We start from the raw sequence: 5,797 nt of genomic DNA on the forward strand, positions 1-5,797 counted from the left end.
TGTGTGTGTGTGTGTGTGTGTGTGTGTGTGTGTGTGTGTGTGTGTGTTTTGATTCTCACTGCACCTCATGTGTGCGCAAATCATCCTGTGCTTGCTTTCGTTCTTTATTTGGGTAGTGCTGGGGGTTGAACCCGAGCTCATGGATGGCTGGATGGCAGGCAAGCACTCTGCCACCATGCTGCTTCTTAGCTTTGCCTTTTGAGGACTGTGTATTAGCTGGAGCCAGAAAGATGGATTAGGAGGTAAGATGCCCTTGGCCAAGCCCTGTGAGCTGAGTTTAGTATCCAGAACCCGCACAGTGGAAGGAGAGGAAGCAGTCCTCTGACCTCCACACACATGAGGTAGCATGCACATGAGTCTGCACACACACACATAATAAAAATATGACTATTTTAAAGATTAATAAAACCAGGCATTCATTGAAGATGGAAACTAATGTTTTAGAAGTTCCAACCCCGTTTCTAGGTGGGGATGGTGGTCATGTGGTCCTGTCTTCAGAATACCACATAGAGATTCAGTGTAAAACGCAGCGCACAACCTCTGAGGATCAAGCATGGCGGCAAGCAGTCATGACCCAGAATTCAGTAGTGGATTATGAAATGTGACATAAAAGCAGGTGTGACAAAAAAATTTTAAAATAGATACATTGGGTTTCATCAACAATTAACACATTTGACACCCCCCCCCAAAGGCTGCTCACCAAAGAAGATATTTGCAAATCCTATATATGATAAGGATCTAGTATCTACAATATATAGAGCGTTAGCATATAAAAAGCTCAATGACAAAGGGACCAAGTTAAATCAATCAATCAGAAAGTGGGCAAAGGATTTGTATTAGACAATTCTCTAATGTTCAAATTACTTATCAAATGCAAATCAAGACTGCAGGAGACATGGTCTAGCCCCAGTAAGCATAGGCAATATCAATTGAAAAAAAAAGAGAACAGCAATGCTAGCATGCTGACATGCTGGCACAGATACACACAGACACACAGACACTACACGGGGGAGGAGAGAGACATGTTCATAGAATAAATTGTATTTTTGAAGTAGAAATACAAATTGCCAAGAAGTATGTGCAAAGGGGATGATACCATCAGTTGAGAAAAGCAAATCCAAACCATAATGAAAGCTATTTTACATGCACGGGGGTGGTTATTTAGTTTTCTAAATTGAAAATAACAAGTGTCGGTGAGGATTCAGAGAAATGTGAGCCTTTATACAACGCTGGTAGGAGAGGAAAGGGATGCAGCTGCCGTGGAAAAGTCTAAGGAGACCTCCAAAAGTTAAACCTCTGAGCAGTACACTCAGAATATCCGAATGCTTAAAAACTGAGTATAAATGTTCATGGAAGTACAACTCATGGTAACTAATAGCTGGAGACTACCCAAATGCCCATCAATAAATGAGGAGAGAAGCGAAAGTGGTACATGCATTCAGTGGGATAATAGTCAGGCACAAGGGAAGTGAAGTGCTGACAAATGCTACCAGAAGCATGAATCTTAGAAACACTGCGCTGGGGGAAGAGGCCAGACACAGAAGAAAGCACGGTGTGCAGGCCTGTTTCTAGGAAATGTCTAGGATGGGCAAGTAAGTTAAGACAGAGGGTTAGAAGATGACAGAAGCAAAGATGGGAACTGATTTCTACAACAGTATAGCTGGGTTCCATTTAGAATGATAGAAATGTTTAGAAGGCTGACATGTGGCTCTGCCACAGAGCATCTCTCCACCATGTACAAGGCCGGAATTAGACTGGTTATTAGACAGCACTGTGAGTGCTCCGGATCTCCTACAATGCCTCATTTTATGCACTGTGGACTTCATCTCAGGGTATAAAAGTAACACAGAATTCCGAGACATCTGGGAAGGTGTGTTCCTTAGTTTCTTTTCTATTATGACAAAGACTCTGACAAAAGCAACTTAAGAGAGAAAGGGCTTATTTGGGTTTGTAGTTTCGATTATGGCAAGGAAGAGCTGGTGGCAGGTGCAGATGGCTGGTGGGCACAATGCACCTGTATTCAAGAGGCAGAGAATGAACATGCAGTGAGCCTTCAGAATCTTCCCCTGGAGACTCACTTCCACCAGTGAGGCTGTGGAAGCTTCCCAAGGCTCCCCAAACAGGTGCAAACCAAATGTCCAAATACAGGGGCCTGTAGGAATCATTTCACATTCAAACTACAGTGGTGTGGCTTTTCCATCATCTGCCGTGTTGTGTGGAAATTGGCTTCTATAAAGGCTGGCTGTGGAAAGGCTTGAGGAGAGAGGCTACAGCTTCAGCTCGGGCTCCCTCACTCTGCAAGCACTCCCGGTGGGGGAGCGGCCGTACAGCTGCAGGGGTCTTCCATGCATGCTTAGCCAGCCACAGTGATGACAGACACTGGGGGCTGACAGACAGATGGGGCAGAGGCTGTTTTGAGCCATCCCCTGGTGCTGCAGCCTGCTCTTCTCACACTGCGACAGGCTCCCAGTGTGACTTAGAAGCCTTAGGAGCTGGGGCCTAGCTGGGGAATCCCTGAGGTACGTAATCCACCTCCCAATGAGAAGAGCAGCCTCCACCACATTCTCCTGTTGCCCAAACACATGAAGCCAAGTGACCATGGGCTGAGCAGTTTTGAAACTGTGAGCCCGAACGAGTCTTTTGGCTTTCAGTTGTTTTCATAGGGAATCTGGGCCCAGGAATGCCACAGCAAGTAACACAGGTGCCAAGGGATGGACTCAGCAAGGTGACTCCTGAGAGAAGATGAAGTGAAGGCGGCAGCCGTGCTGAGCAGATGCCTCCGGTGGTGAGGACTACCTCTAGGCAAAGAAAAGAACATGTTGTTATGTAGAATCCAAGAGCAGGACGTGAGGATGCTCCTCATGAAATCTCAGAGACAAAGCATGCCCTAAAGAAGGCCATGAGGAGATTGCCCCCATCCAGATGGGTCTGTGGGCAGTGGTTCCCTGTTGGCTTTATGGTTTGCTGGTTCTAAGCCCAGTCACACAATTTCCTCAGATAATTAGGCCAATTAACACCAGCAATAAGAATTCTAATCATTTATTAAGACTTTTGTATACAAGTATAAGATAAAGAAAATAAAGCAGAGGGAAGCTAAGCCTTTAACCAGGTATACAGCACACCTCCTGCTGCTGGCCTCCTGCTGCTACCTCCGATCGGTGTGAATGCCATCATCAGTAAGAAGGCTGCCCTCTGGCCTTCTGCACTACCCTGTTCTGTCTCAGGAGCCGTGGGGTTTTCTCAGAATAAATGTCTCAGAGCCACCTGCTTTACTTTCTGAGGAACTCTTGACATTCACTGGAGAAAAATCAAACATTTAGAATTCCAGCATTTGGGAACCATTTAAGATTCTTTAAGACCCCACCTCACCCTACCCTCCATTTGGATCTTCTTAGTGCCTCATCTGACACTCATATTATTCATCTACTTATTTGGTTGGTTATCCATCGCTTACTAGAATCTCTCAGGGGTTTTGGACACTTGATTTTCTTTCCTCTTCTTCAGACACACCCAGGCACACAGTAGCTCTCAATGACTGTGCACTGTAATGTGAGAGGGGAATTTGCTGATGGCTCTTGGTTATAGAATTTGCCTGCTGCTGGTGTCCTCAGTAGGAGCAACTGACCTGTGCAGAGCTGTCCCTTCAGCCAGCCTCCGTTCGGGCTTTGTTGTTTCATTTCATCAGCTTTAGCATCCAGGGCTCTGCGGGGTGAAGAGGCTCACCTGCTCACCAGCTTTCAGGTGGCAGAAAGTGATCATTGTCCTTCCCTCTTCCAGCTTGTCAGGGAGCCACCCTGGGTGGTTTCTGAGTTGGCATGGTACAGGGCCGGAAGGCCCATCGCTCCTCACCTGCCTGCGTGTGGGAGACGCTCTTGGCAAGGGCCTGAGTCAGGCGTTTGCTCTGTTTTCAGCACCCGGGGGGGGGGGGGGGGCAGGCTAATTAACAGCCAAGCAGTTGGTGGATGTGCCTGGGCTGTCTAAAAGACTTGAGGAGGTTCACAGCAGGCAGTGGGGGAGGGGAGCTCAGTCCACCAGCTCCCTGGGGTGGGAGGGGAAACCAGGTTATCCTGGGGAGAGTGTGTGAGGTAGTTTCCATCAGAGGAGGATGTGGGACAGGAATTGGAACACCTTTCGTACTTGGCCTGGCCACCAATTGAGAAATTGAGAATGTTCCTGAGACCTACTGGATGTCAGCGGCAGCCCCGCCTACCCCCTGCAGAAGTAGGTGAAATAGGCAAAGCACAGTCTGGGTGCAAAATCAACACTGCTTTGTGCTGAGAAAGTTCACTCTTCACTGTCCTCTGCTGGAAGAGGCTCTGTGCAGAGTCAACAGGCCATGTGCTCAATAAAGGCTGCATCCCTGCCCCACCCCCTTTCAACCATGCAGCAGGTTGCAAACCCAGGTTTGCCTCCAAGGTCCAACAGTCTTAGCCTAGCCTTGGAAGTTTTCTGTGGATTCCATAATGATGGCTCTTCCAAAGCAGCGAGGCTGCGAGGCTGGAGCTGGAGTGACCATTTTGGACCCAGCGAGTAAACACACACACATACACCTGCCTTTTTCTCCCTCCCTCTCTCCCTTTCCCCATCCCACTCTTCCTCCCTTCTGTTTCTCTTTCTTTTCCTGAGAGTGTTCTGAAGTAGGCATCAAACTTGGAGACTGTCTGGTCCTTAGATTCGCAGTCCTTAGAGTCAGTAGCATTTGAGGTCAGCATATATGTTTCTCTTTTCTGTGATATTTTGAGGCAACTCTCCTTATTCACTTTATCTGCTGCTTTTCCAGTTAAATAAATAATGCATACTAATTGTATGCATTTGGGAGAAATTGGGGGGGACACACACAAACCTCTCAAATTCCACTTTCCAGAAATAGCTGTTGTTCACATTTCCATGTATTGACATAGTCACCTTGGGATGTTGTTTTTAAATTGCTATGATATATAGTTACTACTGATTAATTTAGGAAATATCTAAATATGATTAGCTTGCATATATTTAACTTGTTGTAAAGGTTTTCCCACTGTAAGGCCTGGAAACCCTGGACCTACTGCTTGAGCTGTCCGTCTTCTTCACTACACTGTGACTTTCTCAGAATGTTCTCTCCACCACAGCACGTAGCAGGTCCACAGAACTGGACAGACCCAATGTCTCCATGGCTCAGAACAGGTGTCCTGGAGTTACTTCTGGCTGGTTGTCGTTGTGTGAGCAGTGATGGTTGCACATTTAAGAATGGATGTCTCTCCCTTCTCTGCTTCTCCCTAAGAAATGACAGCATCTTGGAACAGACTGTGCCCTCCATCACAGTGGGGCCGCGCAGCCTGGAAGTGTTCCATTCATATTTGTAACAGACCACGTGGCCTGAACGACATCACACTGACAGTGTGCATGTGTTCTCTCCACAGCCCACGGTGCAGGTCTGGTGCTGCCCTTTATCACCTGCTAAAGCTGAGACTCAGAAAAGCTCAAGCGCTAGTTCAAGGTCACCGGGTTACAAAGTAATGGTGCTGATACACTGTCAGCCTTGAACTCCAGAAGCCCAGCTCCTGCCTTGTGTCCTCCTACAGGCCACATGCTTTCCATCTGCAGACATCCATCTTAGCAGAAGGGGCTTGCAGCTGGCCCTTCTTCATGTTTCTAAGGTTAGAGAAAAAGTAGAAGCTGGAGGTAGAGACTGTGGCTCAACATTCACGTGAGCCATTCCCACTACCTGCCCATCCCAGCTACCCCTGCATTGTCATGGCCTGGCTACTTCTCCCTTTGTGTCTGTCACCACCTATCTTGTTCACAGCTCCATTTCCCC

Source organism: Psammomys obesus, unplaced genomic scaffold (genome assembly GCF_907164565.1).
Source record: "Psammomys obesus unplaced genomic scaffold, mPsaObe1.curated_primary_1811, whole genome shotgun sequence".
NCBI lineage: Eukaryota > Metazoa > Chordata > Mammalia > Rodentia > Muridae > Psammomys > Psammomys obesus.